The 20,886-nt window shown below is 46.5% G+C and overlaps 1 protein-coding gene across 1 annotated transcript in view; it reads right to left on the reverse strand.

Moving 5' to 3' along the window:
* Nucleotides 1–20,886, reverse strand: part of PRTG (protogenin) — a 150,454-nt gene that overhangs the window by 54,486 nt on the left and 75,082 nt on the right. The gene's annotated exons all lie outside the window — the stretch shown is intronic.

The raw sequence follows: 20,886 nt of genomic DNA on the forward strand, positions 1-20,886 counted from the left end.
CAAGCTCCTTCCCGGCTGCACTGATGCTCCAGCCCCCTCGAGGTAGACCCTTTTCCACAAACCTTAATTTTCAAGCTGAGAGCGAAATTCAACCAGGAGGATGAGCAGGTGCGCCCTCTGCTGGTGGCTATTAACCATCACACCATGCAGCTAGATTCTGTCCTAGCGTATCAATTCAACAAAAATCCAAGATTCTTAGAGGCCTTTACGGAAATAATTGCACTGTAGCACTGTCCTGTAGCACTGTCCTCCCGTTGTTCATAGATTTGCTCGAGCGGGCACAAGTAACATCTCCATAGTGAGACTTGTTACTGTTTTTGGCATATCGAATACGCCACGGGGAGCTTGCCAGGCTCTGCCGTGTGGGCGGGATACTCTCGGTACCTTGCTGGGCTCTCCGAGAGGGACGGAGGAATCGATTCCGGGTCAGCCGCGTGCAAGGCAAATGCCCAACCCGCTGTGCTATCGCTCCAGTCCAAGGAAATAATCATAAAACCGAAATGATATACTTTGTATCTCTTTCCAACTTTATCAAAGCTGCAGAAACAAAACTTATTTGTGGTCAGCAAAGGTTGTGTTTAATATCTGCAACCTACAATCTTTCGAGCACCCAAGCAAGCTCGGGCAAGTGTCATCACCAAGAAGGACATTACATCTCCACAACCCGCTTATGTGGCCTCAGCAAAACTCTATACCTTAGAGCACCCAGTTCTCCCTGCCGCCCCTCTATCCTCTACTTCTGTAGGCTGAACTTCAGGTTCCACGTGTGAGATGATATCCTATTGCTTCTCTCTGCCCGGTTTATCTCTCCGAGCATAATATCCTCCTGTAAGTTCTTTCATGTTGGACAAGTGGCAGGATTTCATCATCATCATCATCATCATCATCATCATCATCATCATCATCATCATCCCATTGATCGTCGAATTTCTTGAATGTTCTCAGTAACGTCTCCACTTGTCCTAGCTGTGAGATTTTAGCAGCCTCTCTTTACTCGTCCTTCCCAACCATGCCGCACTGGAGGCTCTTTCAGGGTCAGGGGAATGTCGCAAACTCCCCGTGGTGTACTTATATGCCAAAACCAGTAACAATGCTGGGTCTCATTCCCCGACCCTGAAAGTGGCAGGATTTATTTTAAAAGACTTTTTATTATTATTACAAGTCTCACAATAGAGACGTTACTGGTGCCTGCTCGAGCAAATCGATGAGCAACGGGATGACAGTGATACAGTGACAGTGATGGTTTTGGGGACAGACCTGGCTGAACTCATGTCTTACTCTTGGTTTTGTGCTTGGGGGATTATATACAGTGCCAGGGAGTGAAGCCAGGTAGGTTACACGCAGCAAGACAAGTGACCTACCCGCTGTATGTACCATTTCTCCCTCTTGTTATTAACGAGGATTTGCGTGTGTGGGGTGGGGTGGGCGTGTGTTACAATAATTTTGTTTTATCAGTATCCTGACTATTATAATCAATGCTGCAATGAACACAAAAATGCTGTTGGTTTATTGAGACACTGCCTTGATTTCTTTTGGATTTATAAATGAAAGAATGATAGTTGGGTCTTATGTCAGTTCTAATCTTACTTCTGTATTATGTACCTCAGTGTAAATAAAAAAAAATCCTCAATTTTATCATCATCATCATTATCATCCTCATCATCATCATCCTGTTGATCGTTGACTTTCTAGATCGGTCTCAGTAACGTCTCCATTCATCCTAGCCCTGAGATTTTAGAAGCCTCTCTTTACTTATCCTTCCCAATGGTGCCGCATTAGAGACTCTTCAGGGTCAGGGGAATGAGACCCAGCATTGTTACTGGTTTTGGCATATGAATACGCCACAGGGAGCTTGCCAGGCTCTCCCATGCGGGCAGGAAACTCTCAGTAGCTTGCCAGGTTCTCTCAATGGGAGAATAAGTCATTTTTTAATATATCCATTATACAAACCTACTTTGAATCACCGAATAAAAGTAAATCTGAAATAAATCCAAACCTTAAAACTAAACACAACAGGAAGATCATTACACTTTCCTAAGTAATTTAAGATCCGTGCAAACATTTCTGAAGTGGGAGATGTATTTGGCTTGAGGCCCCAACCTCAACATCGGGGGTCACGCGGGCTCGATGATCAGGGTCCCACCGTGCAGGGCCTGGGCCTGGGCCTCCTGTGTGCCCCCCACACAGTGCTCTTCCTGACCTGTATCTAAGTACGCAACTGAATGAAAAGGACGCTCAGAAAGATACCAGAAAGGGCTGTAGACCCCAAACTTTTATTTTTTAAAAAAATGGGGCCACATCTGGCGATGTTCAGGGGTCGCTCCTTGCTCTTTTTTAAATTTTTAAAATTTTACTGAATCACCGTGAGATAGTTACAAGCTTTCATGTTTGGGTTACAATCTCACAATGATCATGGGATCTGTACAAAACACTTAATATTAGGATCTCATTTAATACACATCGAATTCCCAGAGTACCTGTCTTCTCCACATGAAAATTAAGGAGGCTTAGGACAGCAAGGAAAGTGTTCCCTGCCACACACTCAATAACATTCACAGGCTGCTCGGTCACCAGCCAGTATAACTCGATAGAATCCATGAGAGTTGAGTCGGGTCTCACTGACGCCTCATTCGGGGGCTGGAGCCATAGCACAGTGGGTAGAGCATTTAGCCTTGCACACAGCATTTGGTCTGGGAATTCAATGAGTATTAAATGAGATCCTAATATTAAGTGTTTTGTACCGATCCCATGATTAGAACACATACACTATGACTGCTGCTATTATGTGAGTGAAGTTGCGTAAGAACAGAGGATTCTTATGCAAACGTGTGCCCAAAAATATGAATCGCCTAGATGGAGTGAAATGAAGGGTCAAAGACGTTCCCTCATACAAGAACGGTCTCTGGAATACCACAGACTCTCTGTGGGCAAGTGCTGCCCAGATGGAACCTTGGTCTCCGGGAAGATGCCCTGGAATGCAGGCCAAGCGTCTCGGGTGTGTGACTTGTCTGTATGACTGGGTGGGCCGTGTTTTGCGTTTAACAGCCACCAAGAAGGCTGTCTGGGCATACGACGGAGGGTCCTCTTGGCGTCAAATCCACCTTCGCCCACATCGCCCACCTGGATCTGCTCATCCCTCACTGCTATCGAGGCCCCTGAGCATGATCGGGTTTTGAAAATCAACAGGTTTCTTCCTTAGTGAAAGAACATGAAGTAGATCGTTTTTTGCTTTTGTTTTTGTTTTTTTCCTTTTTTGGGTCACACCCGGAGATGCACAGGGGTCACTCCTGGCTCTGTGCTCAGGAATTACCCCTGGCGGTGCTCAGGGGTCCATATGGGATGCTGGGAATTGAACCCGGGTCTGCCATGTGCAAGGCAAATGCCCTACCCACTGTGCTATCATTCTAGCCCCTAAGTAGATCATTTTATGGAAGAAATATATGGAGACATTTGAGGACTAGCCTTAGAAACAGCAAGCGTGCGGGACAAGGCAAACTCATTCTGTTCATTATACCCAGTGTTCGCAATCATTTATTTCCCTCATAATACAAGTCAGAATAAGAAAAACAAAACAACAGTAAGAGTCTCAGTAATCCCCCAGTCTTTTAAAGGTTATTACACCGATTAATAATCTAATTTCATTCTGCAAGGATGAAACCTAAGGGAAAAGCTTTGCTAAGCACATGTTTTGGCAGACGCTTGTAAACCTACGAGAAGCCCTGGCCTAACATACCCAGCTTTTTGGGCAACGTTTTCCGAAGGACCGACCACAACCTCACAGAGCAAGCCCACGGTTTGCCCATGAGTGAGTCGCTATGCTCGTGTCTGTCACTGGGTGGCACCGGTGAGCCTCCAGGGAGAGCGCCGAAAGCAGGCGTGTGTGTGTGTGTGTGTGTGTGTGTGTGTGTGTGTGTGTGTGTGTGTGTGTGTGTGTGTGTGTGTGTGTGTGTGTGTGTGTGTGTGTGTGTGTGTGTGTGTGTGTGTGTGTGTGTGTGTGTGTGTGTGTGTGTGTGTGACCCACTGGGTGGCACCGGTGAGCCTCCAGGGAGAGCGCCGAAAGCAGGCGTGTGTGTGTGTGTGTGTGTGTGTGTGTGTGTGACCCCCAAACCCCAGGAGTTTGCCGTTGGTGTCCTCATCTGTCCTGTAACCCTGCAGAGCTGGAACACTGAAGACAGCTTTCATCGTGACTCGGTCCCTGAAGGTGAGGGACCAACGGAGGCCGGCCTTGCGACGTGTGATGGACGCTCCTGGGTGGCCCAGGCCAGCACTCATGCACATGCACACACACGCACCAGTACACACGCCTGCACACCTATGCACATACCTCAACACGTGCCCACACTGCACACCGCGTGACTCTGTCCTCATTGGTTAAACCTACTGCAAAGTGGGGTTTTTTGGTTTTTTTTTTTTGCTTTTTGGGTCACACCCGGCGAGGCTCAGGGGTTACTCCTGCCTCTGCACTCAGGAATTGCTCCTGGCGGTGCTCAGGGGACCCTGTGGGATGCTGGGAATCGAACCCAGGTTGGCTGTGTGCAAGGCAAATGCCCTACCCGCTGTGCTATCGCTCCAGCCCCAATCTACTGCAAAGTGGCTGGCAAAAATACCGTCTCCCTTTTGAGGTTATGGGCAGGAGGGGAATGAAATAACTCTCAGAAAAGTCCTAGCGAGTGCCTATGGCTAACGTGCACAAGAGTACTGATCCCGACGTACTGATAAATATAAACAAAAAAAGTGAAATAATCACTATTAGCATTCCATCACTTCCAATTTCTGCTTTTTTTTTTTTTTTTGTCTAGGAGGGCAGGCTAGAGTGCTGATTCAAGAAGATACTCTAGGGGTTAAAGTGACAGCACAGCGGGTAGGGAATTTGCCTTGCACACGGCTGACCCTGGTTCAATCCCTGGCACTCTATATGGTCCCCCAAGGCAGACAGAAGTGATCCCTGAGTACAGAGCCAGGAAAAAGCCCTGAGCACCGCTGGTTGTGGCCCAAACCCCCTATGCTCACCCTCCACCCCCAAACACACAATATATTCTAGGACAAAAGTCCATGGCTTTCAATCAAGTTTCCTCATCTATCAAATAGGGATCAGGGCCTGAAGCAATTGTGCAGGGGACAGGGCACATGCCTTGCATGCTACCAATCCAGGTCTGATTCCCAGCACCCCATATGGTCTTCCAAGTCCCTCCAGGAGTGGTTCCAAGTGCAGAACCAAGAGTCACCCCTGGGCCCTGTCAGGTATGGCTCGAGAGCAAAAAAAAAAAAACCAACAAATAAAATGAATTAAATAAGTTAATATGTAAAATGTTCTGAAAAAATGCCAGGCATTTAGTAATTTTTTAAAAATCTCTAAATATATAAATGTAGACGGAAGGTAGTTGAAAAATTTGGATTTTAATTTAGAATTTAATAACTGCAGCTGCAAGACTCAGTCTTCTGGAATTTTGTTTCCTCATCTTCAGGAAAACTGAAATCGACTGTTCTCAAAGGTGATGATGTATAACGGGAAGTAAGACCAAGATGCACACAAATACCATCAAGACAGAATCAACTACCCAAAAGCAGGTCAAACTACAGGAATGTTCACTTATCTAGAGAGAAGGTAGGGCTCACCAGTACATATCAGCAGGCTGTGGCCCAAAGTAAACCGGGGAGGGACAGACGGACATCACCAGAAAAGCGTTTGACTTGGGGACGGGAACATGTGGATCAGGGCAAGTTCCAGGAAGTGATGTTCAGCAGGAAAGGAAGCCTGAGTGAGGGTCAACATGGGGAAATGGGAGACATGCAGTACCAGGGACAGGATGGGGTCAGCTGCGGGCAAGGCAAATGCGCTACCCACTGCACTTTGGCTCCTGGAGTATATTCTTGAATCCATACCCCTGGGTCAGAGATGCCGGAGCAAGGTCTCAAGTGGGGCTGACCAAGGGGACTAAGTGGGGCTCGGCTGGTGGCTTGCAGCTGCTCACGCCTGGAGCCCAGTGGCTGAAGGCCAGCAAACTAGAACCCGCAGTTAGGATGAAAAAGCACATACCCAGGGGGCTGAGGGGTGGGGGGAAGACAGCTGAGACCAGACACCACCTGGGAGTGGCGAGGGGAACTGAGAGGGAAAATAAGGGTTGTGGGGAGAGGGAGAACAGAGGGCAGTGTGCAGGGCTGCGGAGAAGTCACACGGGGTAGAAAGGACCGACCCCGGCTCTCTAGTCCTTCACTCAAGGCCTCTTGGAAGGAAGAGAGATGGGTCGGGTCGGGGGGCCAGGAACCGGGGAACAAGAGGCCGGGTCGGTAGTACGGTGGGTGGGATATTCGCCTCGCTGGGTTTGATCCCTGGCATCCCACGTGGTCCTGGGCACCACCGGGAGTGATTCCCAAGTGCCGAGCCTGGAGTAATTCCTGAGTATCACCAGGTGTTACCAACCACACACACACACACACACACACACACACACACACACACACACACACACATACACAAACACACACACAAAGAAAGAAAGAAATTATGGGAGGTGCAAAGAGATGAGATACGGGGAACAGAGCTAGAGAAGGGCAAGGAGGTGCATGAAGTACTAAAATGTTACAGTGGTCACTTACTCTGTAATGGTCCAACCAATAGCTAGCTTCTTATACAAGCTTTAAAAGTTGGCTTTGGTAATAACAAAACAGTAAGGAACCGTTGAAGAAAAATGCATTTTTTAATATGCCAACAAGCTAGTATTTGCTCTATATGTACTATCTTAAGCTTTACAACAACCCTATTTTTTTTTAAAAAAAAGGATGCTTATGGATACACATCCTTCATTTTTTTTTTCCCCAAATTAACCGGTTTTGGCTTGCTCTTCCTTCAAGCCCCTGTTCTCCTTTGGGTGTGGCTCTTGCTTGCTCATCTCTACATTTCTTTTTTTTTTTTTTTTTTGGTTTTTGGGTCACACCCGGCGATGCACAGGGATTACTCCTGGCTCTGCACTCAGGAATTACTCCTGGCGGTGCTCAGGGGACCATATGGAATGCTGGAATCGAACCCGGGTCAGCGTCATGCAAGATAAACGCCCTCCCTGCTGTGCTATTACTCCAGCCCCAGATCATCTCTACATTTCTTTGCTTGCTGATTTCCACTCTGGAGGATCCTGTGTTCCCTCTCAAACACATACTTCTCTCTTTCTTTCCCCTCAAGTTTCGATAAAAACTATCTTGCTTCACCAAAAACAATTAATCATTTTTGTGTCTGGAATATCCAAAACTGTATGCTCACATCTGTTTTATTTTACCCTAGAAATAACTGAAATGTCTTTTGAAAGGCTGTTTCAACACCATCCTTATAAAGACCAACTAATATATCCTCCATGATAACTTAGTCATTTCAAAATGTACTATTGCTTCAGCCCATCCTGTGCTTATAAATCTTTTTTGGGAGGGCAAGGGCGAACCCAATGGCGCTCAGGGGTTGCTGCTGGCTCTGAGCTCAGGAATCACGTCTGCTGGGATTAGAAGACCATAAGGGATGCTGGGATCAAACCCAGATTGGCCATGTGTAAGGCAAGTGCTTAATGTACTATTGCTCTGGCCCCTATTTAAAACACAAACCTACTTTAAAGAGCCAGAGGCCCTATAATCATTCATGCCTGAGAAGGAAGACAGCAAAACAGGTGAGGACATGTCTAAACTTCAAGAACTGAGTACTGGAAGTAGGTAAAGGAGGTAAAGGGTTATACATTGATAATCCTTTAGTCTCTGCCCTGCAAACCACAATGCCCGAAGTAGAGGGGTTGGGACCGAAAGACACCAAAAGAGGAAAATAGAGAAATCAGCTTCATTTGAGGACAGCGTCCAGCCAACTGGTCCAGTCACTTGGAATAAATGGAGAGGGATGGAGCTTGCTGAGATGGCTTGTGAAAAATGTGTTAAGAAAATAAGCTTCAAATTGGCCATGTAGGGGTGGGAGATAATAGTACAGCAGGTAGGGCATTGGCCTTACCCGTGGCTGACCTGCGTCAAATCTCCAGCATCCCATATGGCCCCCCGAACCCATCAAGAGTGCCCCTCGGAGGGTAAAATCAGGAGTAGGTTCTGAGCACCCCAATACAAAACAAAATAAAAGGCCATGTATATTCATTCATGATATAACAGCAATTCAAACTGCATAGCCCTTTAAGTCTGGATAAATGTTCCAATACACATAATAACCGTGTTTTATAGACCTTTTCCTTAATAGACCTTATCCTTAATAGAAAGGAGAAGATCTTATACTTATCCTTATCTATCTCTTATATTTTATCTGTTAAGAGTATTTGGGCTATTTCAACCTCTGAGCTATAGTGTATTATGATTCTGTGCACATGGGGACATAATATTTGGTAATATTTTTAGTTTTCTTTTTTTTTGCAATGCTCACAACGGAACCATTGAAGTTTTTATAATATTTTATGAAACAACTATATTTTCAATTTCTCACGTAAAGGTATAAAACAATGGCTATGTACAAGGACTGCAAAGACCTCACCGGGCTGAGTTACAGGCTTCACTTACGGGAGAAAACAGTTTGATCCTGGCACCACCTAGTCCCCCAGCACTTCTGGGAGTGATCCTGAGCACTGAGCACTATCAGGTGTGGCCTCAAAACCCCCCAAGTAAGAATTAAAACTGCAATATACAACTCTTTAAAAAAATAGTAAGTAACTTTTATTTAGGAACTAGGAGAGGTCGGAGAGTCCCATAAGAAAATTTCAGACTGGGGCTGGAGCGACAGCACAGCGGGGAGGGCGTTTGCTTTGCACATGGCCGACCTGGGTTCAATTCCCAGCATCCCATATGGTCCAATGAGCACCACCAGGAGTAATTCCTGAGTGCAGAGCCAGGAGTAACCCCTGTGCATCGCCAGGTGTGACCCAAAAAGGAAAGAAAGAAAGAAAGAAAGAAAGAAAGAAAGAAAGAAAGAAAGAAAGAAAGAAAGAAAGAAAGAAAGAAAGAAAGAAAGAAAGAAAGAAAGAAAGAAAGGAAGAAAGGAAAGAAAGAAAGAAAGAAAGAAAGAAAGAAAGAAAGAAAGAAAGAAAGAAAGAAAGAAAGAAGAGGAAGAAAGAAGGAAAGAAAGAAAGGAAGAAAGAAAAGAAAGGAAGAAAGAAGGAAAGAAAGAAAGGAAGAAAGAAAAGAAAGGAAGAAAGAAGGAAAGAAAGAAAGAAAGGAAGGAAGAAAGAAAGGAAGGAAGAAAGAAGGAAAGAAAAAGAAAGGAAGAAAGAAGGAAAGAAAGGAAGGAAGGAAGAAAAGAAAGGAAGAAAGAAGGAAAGAAAGAAAGGAAGGAAGAAAGAAGGAAAGAAAGAAAGAAAGAAAGAAAAGGAAAGAAAAGAAAGAAAGAAAGAAAGAAAGAAAGAAAGAAAGAAAGAAAGAAAGAAAGAAAGAAAGAAAGAAAGAAAGAAAGAAAGAAAGAAAGAAAATCTCGGACTGAGAACTGGGATGTAGGCCAGTCTGAGACCGGGCACCCACGCCACCCTGAACTGTTCACGGAAACACTGCCTGGAAAAGCCGGAGGTGTTTCAGCGACCAGGTGCCGCCCCTACGATAGGAGGATAGGAGGATAGGAGGATAGGAGGATAGGAGGATAGGAGGATAGGAGGATAGGAGGATAGGAGGATAGGAGGATAGGAGGATAGGAGGATAGGAGGATAGGAGGATAGGAGGATAGGAGGATAGGAGGATAGGAGGATAGGAGGATAGGAGGATAGGAGGATAGGAGGATAGGAGGATAGGAGGATAGGAGGATAGGAGGATAGGAGGATAGGAGGATAGGAGGATAGGAGGATAGGAGGATAGGAGGGCAGGCACTCTGGAACTGTAGGAAACCACCAGACGGTGCGCAGCAAGGAGGGAATTCTGATGATGGAAGTTAGAGGGGAAACGGGAGTTACAGACAGAAAGGGGGGGCAGGAGGGGGGAGGCTTCTGCAGGTGGACCCCCCACCCCTCCCCTGCTCCGTCCATGTTTAATGGAGTCTTTTGTGTGCACAGGTTCTGTGGGAGCCTTTTGGGGCCGGGCGGCGGGGGCGGGGGCGGGTGCTCCCAAGACAATACTCCCATCTCATTATTCAGGGGGGAGGCGGCAGGACCGACACGGTGACACCTGGGTCGTGGCCTCTGACCCCAAGTCTGGGGCCAGCCCGAGTCTGCGGGGGCCCTCGGAGGGGCAGGAAGAATGCTAAGGGGGATGGGTGGGAAACGGAAGCAGAGAGAGCCGGGATGAGCACCGCCACGACAAGGTGCAAGTCGCACCCGAGTCGGGCGTGATGTGCTTCCCGGCCCCCTCACACAGGCCACAGCTGCTGGCCACCCTGATAAAGTGGGGCCCACCTGAGGACCCGCAAGGCTCATTAGCACGGAAGCGGACGTGCCTGGACACTGATCTCAAAAGGCTTGTTTTAGGCCAAGAGCAAAGTCTTTGGTTTGTAGACTGACTTTCTGACAAGGGAGCACTGATTAGGAACATCTTTGGCTCGGTCGGTAACGCCGTCTCCTGGGCCACCGCCCCCAAGTCCCCCGGAACTCAGTGCTCGCTGACTCTGTACAGGGCCCGGGCAGTGTCTGCCGGTTAAACGAGGCCCCGGACCAAAGTGGAAACATCCCCTCTCCGACTGAGCACTGAGGGGGGGTGACTCGGAGACCGCCCTTTCCACGGACCACCTGAGAATCCATTTCCTAACAAAATAAGCACATCCCGCCGGTAAATTCCCTAACCTGCAAGCTTTCCCCCAAACATTCTAGGGATTGTTTTATCACACCCAGGAGCATGTAATTGTGCTGACTAAGATTTCAATCAAGTGACTTCTTTTTTTTTCTTCTTCTTCTTTCTGGGTCACACCTGGCGATGCACAGGGGTTATTCTGGCTGTGCACTCAGGAATTACTCCTGGCGGTGCTCGGGGGACCCTATGGAATGCTGGGAATGGAACCCAGGTCAGCCGCATGCAAGGCAAACACCGTACCTGCTGTGTTATTGCTCCAGCCCCCTCAACTGACTTCTTTTGTGATCAGATGATTTCATTTTTATAGATTCTCTGTGAGAGGGGTCACTCCTGGCAGTGCTCGGGGGTCCATGTGGTGCCAGGGATCAAACCTGAGTCTCTTTTGTTTTTTTGCTTTGTTCATCACACCCGGTGATGCACAGGGGTTACTCCTGGCTCTGCACTCAGGAATGGCTCCTGTTGGTGCTCAGGGGAGCATATGGGGTACTGGGAATTGAACCCGGGTCGGCTGCGTGCTAGGCAAACACCCTCCCCGCTGTGCTATCACTCCAGCCCCCAAATTCATCATATAGGACTTGTTTTAAAAGTTATTCTTCAGGGGCTGGAGGGATTATACAGCAGGTAGAGCGTCTGCGGGCACAGAGCTGACCCAGTTCTATCCCTCCATCCCTTCTGACCCCCTGTACACCGCCAGGAGTGGATCCTGAACGCCGAGCCAGGAGGAACCTGAGTGTCACTGGGTGTGACTCCAAGACACAAATGAGCAAAAAAAAAATCAAAGTTACTCTTCACCTTTAACAAATGTTCTACTTGAGACCATCTGGGTGAGAATCTCCGGGGCGGAAGCTTTTCTATTTGAACACTGCCATGAACAAATCTGACATCCGAGCACTGGACATCGAGCCTGAAAGTGGTGTTGAAGCTTCCACCGCCGTGTTTTGGCTCATGTGTCTTTCTCTACGACATTCCTTCCCTTGGGTTAAAGGCCAGGGCGGTTCATGTTTGTGAGGTGAGCGAGCGTCTGCTGCTCAGAGCCCATCACGCCATCAGTTCATGGGGCTGTGCCAAGGGCTGATACTTCCCCACCCGGGGGAGGAGGAAGAAAGAAGAAAGATCCTGGAAGGGTTCCAGTCTCCCCAATTTACTCCAGTTTCCATGGGAATGGCAGGAGTTAAGAGTGGTTCCCCAGGGGCCGAAGAGATAGTATAGTGGGTAGGGCATTTGCCTTGCACGTGGCCGACCCGGGTTCGACCCCCGACATCCCATATGGTCCCCTGAGCACCTCCAGGAGTAATTCCTGAGTGATAACCAGGAGGAACCCCTGAGCATTGCTGGGTGTGGCCCAAATAGGAAAAAAAAAGTGGTTCTCCAACGATTTAGAAATGAATAAGATGGGCTGGTGGCTCATTACAAAAATTTATCGCTATAGCACTTTATCATTACAAAAATTGAAAAATAAATGTACTAAAGGGGGTCAGAGTGACAGCACAGCAGGCAAGGTGATTGCCTTGCATGTGGCTGACCCAGGTTCGACCCCCAGTACCCCATATGGTTCCCTGAGTCCACCAGGAGTGATTACTAAGAGCAGAGCCAGGAGTGACCCCTGATTCTTGCCAGGTGTGACCCGAAAACCAAAGAAATAAACGGATGAATGAATGAAAAATTTATAAGTGCGCTGGAATGGGAGGTAGATGGTTTTCCTAGGATGACTGATGCCTAAAGTTCTCACTAAGAAAGTACAATAAATTCCTATAGTGACTCGCTGTTTCTATGTGGGATCAACTGTTACCTAAAAAACACCCGAAGTTCTTGACTTCTACATACGGGCTCTGCACCTGCATAGCGGCTGCCCACACACGCAGCACGGCTGTCTCGCACCTACCACAGCCTTACAGACAGTATCTTCCCAGACTGACTGAGGGAGCCCTTCATGACAACCAAGCTGGCCCTAAAGCCACCAAGTAAACTTCTTCCCAGGACACACATCTCTCCGGTTCCCTGCCGTGGGTTCGCAGTATCACTTGGACTCTTTGCAGCGGAAACAAGGAAACACCATCTCTCGCTTCTTCAAACCCAGCGCAGAGGGGTGCAGAAGCATCCCGGCTGACCAGACCCCCGGCTGCACAGATGTTGGAGACTGCCTGAAAGTCCCCCTGAGTTTGGTTTCAAGTGGTCTATCAGCTTCCCGGCCCACAGCTGGAAAGCGAGACTGAGCTCTTTCTGAGCTCTTTCTGCCGGCTGCCTTCAAGGCCTGCAAATGGGAGAATGTTACAACTTCGACTCTGCTTTTACTGTATCAAGGCAAACGGGGTTTCCAAGTTGGCAGACGAAAGCTCTCTGGGAGTTTTTGGATACTATTGTATGTGTTTTTCTTGTGGGTGGGGGGAGGGGGGAGAAGCAGGATTCAGGAGGGGGCGTGGGGAACATTCCCCAAATGCCTGATGCCCACCCAGAGAGTCAGTGCCGGGGTCCAGGATCTCTGAGGTTACCTCTGGGGGTGGGGGGTGGGGTGCTGGGAAGCAAGTGGGGAGCTTGCCTGGTACTTCCCCCGCCATCTGTGTGTGTCTCTGTGTGTGCGAGTGCTTCGGACTATGAGGGTGACAAGACGGTGTGCACGTGAGTGGATGCGTGTGTGTCCCTGAATGGGTGAATGGGTAATAAGCATGTGTATGAGTTGTGTGTCTGTGTGTGTGTCTGTGTAGAAAAGCACAAGAATGTGTATGAGAGTGTGAGAGTGGCCTCATGCGTGAGAGGCGTGTGCTTGCTCACAGTGTACTCCAGGCTCCCCTGGGGGTGTTCTAATGAAAGGTCATCACTGCGTTACTTGGCGGAAAACACTGTACTCAATTCTAGACAATCCGTTCATGTTTCAGGCACTTAAAAAAAAATACTGCAGATCATCAGGGAATAGAAGGGTTTTAAATGTGTCTTGAAAAGTTTTCAAAACATATGGAGCATGTTTGGGCTGGATAGCACAGCGGGTAGGGCATTTGCCTTGCAGGCGGCTGACCCAGGTTTGATTCTCCATCCCTTTCGGAGAGCCCGGCAAGCTACGGAGAGTATCCCACCCGCACCAAGAGCCTGGCAAGCTCCCCATGGTGTATTCGATATGCCAAAACCAGTAACAACAAGTCTCACAATGGAGACGTTACTGGTGCCCGCTCGAGCAAATGGATGAACAACGGGACGACAGGGCTAGACTGCTTTGGTGCATCTTAAAACAACGGGAGCAGAATTCAACTGAAAGATTTTCCTGAGAAAATATTTCAGTGTTCCCGATACTCAATTTGAAATGTGTTATAGATAAATATTCTATTGATAAAACAAGAGATAACTAGTTGCTTAAGGAAAAAATTCTGGTTCAGAGTATTGAGCACTTTTTCTCCTGTAATTTGGGTTTTTCAGTTCTCTACTGGAGGGCCCTGAGGTGCCGGGGTCAAACTGGGTCTCTGCCTTCTACGCAGAAGCTACAGTCCAGTGAGCTCTCTCAGGCCCTCTCACGAGAATCTCACTCTACACGTGCTCCAGAAGCATTCAGGAAACTCAGGCAAATGCATTTCATCAAAAAAATCTGGATCAGGAAATTTTAATTTTAAGTTTATTTTAAAAACATATAGAGATCTCTTTACATTTGCCTTGCATACAGATAATCTGTTTTGATATCTAACAAACATCATTGCCATGTGACGCAAAAGAAAAAAAAATCTATGATTGCTTTGTGATTTCTTTATCTATGGGTGAGCAATGTGTTATTTAATTTTTGATTATTTTTCTTTATGTGGGCTCCTGAGTTTGCCCCTTTAGGTAATCTTCCTGGGTTCCTTTGTCTATAGCACTTGCAGTTCCTATTGCATTTATTTAAAAGGAAAAAAAAAAGAAGTTGAAGCCTTGGGGGTAATCTCCAAACTAGCTATTTAATTCAAATAAAGTCTTATTGGCTGAGAAAAAAAATCTGGATCACAGCAACAGTACGGCAGACAGGGCGCTTGCCTTTCGAGTGGCTGACCCAACCTGGGTTCAACCCCCGGCGTCCCACAGGGTCCCCCGCGCCTTCGAAGGAGGGGCCTGTGAGTGCAGAGTCAGCAGGAAGCACGGGCTGTGTGGCCCCAAAGCAAAAGACAAAGAACACATCTGAAACAAAACAAAAGCCACAAGGATAACTGCTGTGTACGGCATTTTCCCCCTTTCTTTTCCAGTGCTCAGGGAGGTCTGTGCTCTATGTGAGTTATATTCCTGGCCGCACAGCAAATTCCGCCCCCCCCCCCCCCCATGTACTAAGGTTTCTTTCACGTGCTTTTGGTGACATTTAAAAAACCCCTTTCCTTTAACTTACTTAGACCGTCCGGGACCTCACACATGTGAAGATTCTTTACATTCACCAGAAACTTCCAGAGTGGGCTGAGGCCTGACATGTAGTATGATTAATGGACAGTCCTGATTTAATTTCTTACAAGAGCTTTTCCTTCTGCAAGGAAAACTGTTGTTTACAGTTCGTGTCAAACATTTTACCATGCGCCAGGACCGTAAAACCTGCACAAGGAGTTTAATGAAGTTTCCCCTTCATTCAGAAATCACAGACGGAAAGCTGACTTATAAAACAACCAGGAGCTCATCAATAATAATAATCGGGCATTTCCGGAGATCCAGGGGGCCTTGCTTTAAATTATCACCATTTAAATTAGGGTTATTAACCCATAGGAAGCATAAAATTAAAAATAAAATGTAAACATAAAGTGCTGTAGAGACGACTGAGGTGTTTTAAAGGCAAGATAGGCAAAGGTAAAGACACAAAATAAAGGCCTTTGTTAATTATCAAATAGATGTGACCATTACAAAATAAATTATTAACATTTTATCAACACTTTAATCTGAAACGTCTCTTGGGATCACATTCAAGATTTGCTTTCTGGAGACGTATCGTGGGACTGACTTGTTCTCATGTGCTCTTTATGTTTTATGTCCGAAGGAGAACTTGGGTATATTATATAAAAACAAGAGGCGGTCCTACCCTTGCCCAAATTACACTAAGGCTCCTCCTAAAATTCACTACGGCTTTGCTTCCTTAAAGCTAACAAATCATTCAAAGACAACCTTCTTTGGACAATACTGATTCCCCCCCTCTAGGTATTCTGAATGGAAACTCAGGTTGTGGTTGCTTCTAGAAGGGGGTGCGGGGTGGCAGAGGGGCCCATCACCAGCACACCTCATGCCCCGGTGATAAGATTCCACCACTCGGGAGACATACAACACAGCAGGGCCAACCCGAACAACACAACAGCTCGAACTCAGGCCCTTGAAATGCTGGAACTGGTTCGGCTCCTTCTCTGTCTCCACGGGGCCTGACATATTTTAGGACTCTTCCTTCAGCGGTTGGAGCGAAAGCACAGCGGTAGGGCATTCGCCTTTCACAAGGCAGACACGGGTTCAATTCCTCCGCCCCTCTCGGAGAGCCCGGCAAGCTACCAAGAGTGTGGAGCCCGCACGGCAGAGCCTGGCAAGCTCCCCGTGTGTATTGGATATGCCAAAAACAGTAACAACAAGTCTCTCAATGAGAGACGTTACTGGTGCCCGCTTGAACAAATCGATGAGCAACGGGATCACAGTGATCACAGTGATTTCCTTCAGGCCCGAGAAGGGAGGCTTCAAGGACTGAGAATCTTTACCCTGCACCCAAGGTCGAGGGGTTAGAGGGCAAAAGCTTCTCTTTATTATTTTCTTCCTCATTTTTTTTTTTGAAAGCAACAAAACAAAACATATGCATAGGAGTCTCAGGAAGCTGAAATTAAGGTGGTAAACGCAGCAGCTCTTAGAGCGCTCTCTCCAGAAGCCTCTAGTAACTTCTCAGGTCACCCTACAGAGGGGAAGCTGAGGCCCCAGGCCCCTCCTCACCACATTGTCTGCTAGGAAACTTGCCACACAGCTGCGAAAGCAGTAAAACAGCTTCCAGCCCACAGAAGGGATAACCATTTAAGCAAACACATCAATTTTAAGGGGGGGAAAAAAGAGCATTTAACTTTGCTTTACACTTAAAAAAAAGAAAGAAAGAGTAGCCTTTTTTGTTTACTTTTGCTCACGAATCACACTTTTCATTTAATAACCCACACAGATGTTTTTTAACAAAGCAAAGCCTTCCATGTTTCAAAGCATCTGGAAAAGACGACAATAACTCAAGACTAATGTTATAAATCCAGGAACAAACGCCAAGATTCTTTTCCTGATTATTCCAGGGGATCTGCTATGGAACTATGATCTTTATTATACATTTTAAGATGTCAACTGTTTTAGAGCATAGAGGCAATTTTTTGCTTCCTTTCTTCTCCCCATCCAGCGAGATCTTCTTACCACGGGAAATATAGCCAGTATAACATCCCCGGGAGTGCAAGTAATTCCATTTCACATAGCAACAAGAGTTCAAAGAATTCCTTTTTTTCCAGGGACACATTAATTTTAATGCTTTTAGCAATCCTCTGGATTGAAGAGGCAGAAAAACAAATGACAATGATACAGCTACTGCATTCAACAACAGATGACCAACAGAAGTTAGCAAAACGTGTTTGAATATTAAAGAGTACAAAAATACCTAGTGTGGTTTGCTATAGATTCGGCTTGGAATTTGCCAACTCTATCTCTTATTTCCTTTGCTTATTTCTTTTTTCGTTTTGTCATAGTTCAAATGACACGAGTCCTGGATTTTCCCATCCCTCCACCAGTGTATATTTCCCAGCATTGGTGTCCCCAGATTTCCTTCCATCACCCTCCACCCCTACCCCCTGCCTGCCTCTACGGCAGGCCTCTCTCTCTCTCTGTCTCTGTCTCTCTCTCTCTCTCTTTCTCTGTCTCTCTCCCTCCTTCTCTTCTCCCTCCCCACCCCTTTGTGGCATTGTGGTTTGCAATATTGATACTGAAAGGTTATCAAGAGTATCCCTTACCTACTTTTTACACTCAGATCTTGTCCAGTGTGATCATTCCCAGCTACTATTGTCATACTGTCTCTTCTCTATCTTACCTACCCTCAGCCCCACACACTCTTGTGGTTAATTCCAACCACTGAACACTTCTCCTATCCCCTGTTTCTCCTGGCCATGGGATGTTAGTCTTCTATTATATACCAGATGAATGCAGTCATTCTGTATCTGTCCCTCTCCTTCTGACTCATTTCACTCAGCGTGATACTCTCTATGTCCATCCATTTATAGGCAGATTTCATGACTTCATTTTTCCTAACAGCTGCATAGTATTCCACTGTGTAGATGTGCCATGGTTTCTTTATCCTTTCGTCTGTTCTTGGGCACTCAGGTTATTTCCAGATTCTGGCTATGGTGAATAGTGCTGCAGTGAACATAGGGGCACGGATGGTGTTTCTGCTGTGTGTTTTTGGATCCCCAGGGTATATTCCCAGATGTGGTACTGCTGGATTAAATGGGACCTTAATTTCTAGTTTTTAGAGAAATGTCCATATTGTTTTCCAAAAAGGCTGGACCAGCTGGCATTCCCACCAACAATGAAGGAGAATCCCTTTCTCCCTAAATTTGCACCAACATTGGTTGCTCTTGTTCTTTTGGATGTGTGCCAGTCTCTGTGGTGTGAGCTGATATCTCATTGTTCTGATCTGCATCTCTCTGATGATTAGTGATGAAGAGCATTTGATCATGTACCTTTGGCCATTCGAATTTCTTGTTTGAGAATGTTTTTGTTCATTTTATCGCCCCATTTTCTGATGGGACTGGATGTTTCATTCTTGTAGAGTTTAACCAGTGCCTTGTAAATCCTTGATATTAATCCCTTAGCAGAAGGGTATCGGGTGAATTTCCTTTCCCATTCTGTAGACTGTCTTTGCATCCTGGTCACTGTTTCTTTTGATGCGCAGAAGCTTCTTAGTTTAAGATAGTCCCATTAGTTTAAGATAGTCCCATTTGTTTATCTTTGCTTCCACTTGCTTGGTCAGTGGCGTTTCAGCTTTGAAGATACCTTAGGTGTCAATATTGTGAAGGGTTTTGGGAACCTTTTCCTCAATATACCTCATGAATTCTGGTCTGATGTTAGGTCTTTAATCCATCTTGATCTGACTTCTGTGCATACTGTTAGATAGAGGTCTGAGTTCTTTTTTTTGCACGTTCCTTTGCTTGTTACTAATGAAAATTATCTTCTGTAGCAAGCAAAAGAAACTGAAAAGTGTTTAGAACTGCGCAAAATTCAGAATAAAAATATCACCTTATCTACATGGCAGAGCCCGGCAAGCTCCCCGTGGCGTATTCAATATGCCAAAAACAGTAACACAAGTTTCATGATGGAGACGTTACTGGTGCCCGCTTGAGCAAATCGATGAGCTATGGGATGATGGTGATACAGTGCTACAGTGATCTACATGGAGAGGCTTTCAGAGCCTAGAGGCTCAGTAAATTTTTTTTTTTAAGACTGCACGGAAGTGCAGGAGGGACAAATGCTTCATACACAGGAGTCCCAGGTCTGACCCCAGCACTGCAGGGCTGCTCAAGTGCCACCCAGGGACACCGAGCTGGGAGTAACCCGCACTGTTTGTGGGTCCACACTAAAAAAAAAGACTAGACTGAATCATAGAAGTTTCTCGAGTATGAAAAACTTCCAGTAAGATTTGTAGCGTGTGTCTCTACTTCGCAAGGAATGCTTCATCATTCTTTGTCTCCTAATTATGCTGACGGTGATTGGGGGGTTTTTTATGCTCAGATATTTGCCAGTTTTGGCCGGTTTAGTCAGCTAAAACAGAAAAATACTGCTCCTCTTGGAACGAGGGAGCAGCACTGTGCAAACTTAACTCCCAGCCGAAACTCAGTCTGCGCCTTCTCAGACCTTCTGAAATCTGGTTTAGCTTAAGCCATTATAGGGGGCTGGATCGGGTAGGGCATTTGCTTTGCACGCGGACGACCCAGGTTCGATTCCCAGCATCCCATGTAGTCCCCCGAGCACAGCCAGGAGTAATTTCTTAGTGCATGAGCCAGGAGTAACCCCTGTGCAGGGTGTGACCCCCCCCCCCCCGCCAAAAAAATAGATTAAGCCATTATAGACAAGGACAAAATTGTCCCCTCAAGGACAATTTATTTACTTTACTGGGATTGGGGGCCACACCCGGTGGTTCTCAGGGATTACTCCTGGTTCTGTGCTCAGGGGTCACTCCTGGTGGGGCTCAGGAGACATGGCCTGCTACTGGGAGTCAAACCCAGGTCGGCTACAAGCAAGACAAATGCCACACCCACTGCCCTAGCCCTCTGGCCCCCCAAACAACTCTTACAATCCAACAAAGTTTAAATTAAACTCATTATCTCCCACTTCTCGAGACTGGCTTGCTTTCTGAGAGCCCCACGTCAGTGAAAGTGCCACCATGTAGAGCTCATGAGAATCATTCCAGCTCCTGCCTCTCATTAATTCTACATGCACACAACTGATAACTTTGAGCCCTTATTACAGGCCAGTGCCCAGAGCTGAGGGTTCCACACATATATAATAGTTTCATCTTGACCACTCTAGATATTTCGCAGCAAACTGAGGTGAAGCCTGACCAAGGTGAAAGCTCTCTTGGTTGGGTAGAGAGCCATCGGTCAAACCTCAGCCCTCTGACCTTAAAACCCTCAGTCCTGGGTGTATTGTTTTATTTAACACATGTGTATAGATCTGTGTAGCAAACAATTCCAATAAAGAAATCATATTTCTTTGTAGTTAATATCTATAGGTCTCCTTCCCCTGACCCTGAAGGAGACTTCAATCATTGGGAAAGACGAGTAAGGAGAGGCTGCAGGAATAGAGACGTTACTGGTGCCCGCTCAATAAAATCGATGAACAACGGGATGACAGTGAGACAGTGAATATCTATACTCCTAACCAGGATAATCAATGATCCAAGCAAAGAGTTTTGCTTTTTTGAGAATGTCGTATCTGTGAAATCACACAGAACTTTTGCAGGCTGGAGCCTTTTCTCGGCATACTTCCACTGAAAATCAGGCACAAACTGTTTCACGTAGCAACAGAGATCACCGTTTTATCTTACAGGGACTATCTGAATTGTGTAAATGCACCATGGCGTTTGTGTATCCACTCACCCTCCCAAGATCTGTTATTCCCAGGGCTCGGAGCTGTGAACAGAGCTATCTGTTTTGTGAACGTAAGTTTCCTTTGCTAAGATGA

Source organism: Sorex araneus, chromosome 2, assembly GCF_027595985.1.
Source record: "Sorex araneus isolate mSorAra2 chromosome 2, mSorAra2.pri, whole genome shotgun sequence".
Lineage (NCBI taxonomy): Eukaryota > Metazoa > Chordata > Mammalia > Eulipotyphla > Soricidae > Sorex > Sorex araneus.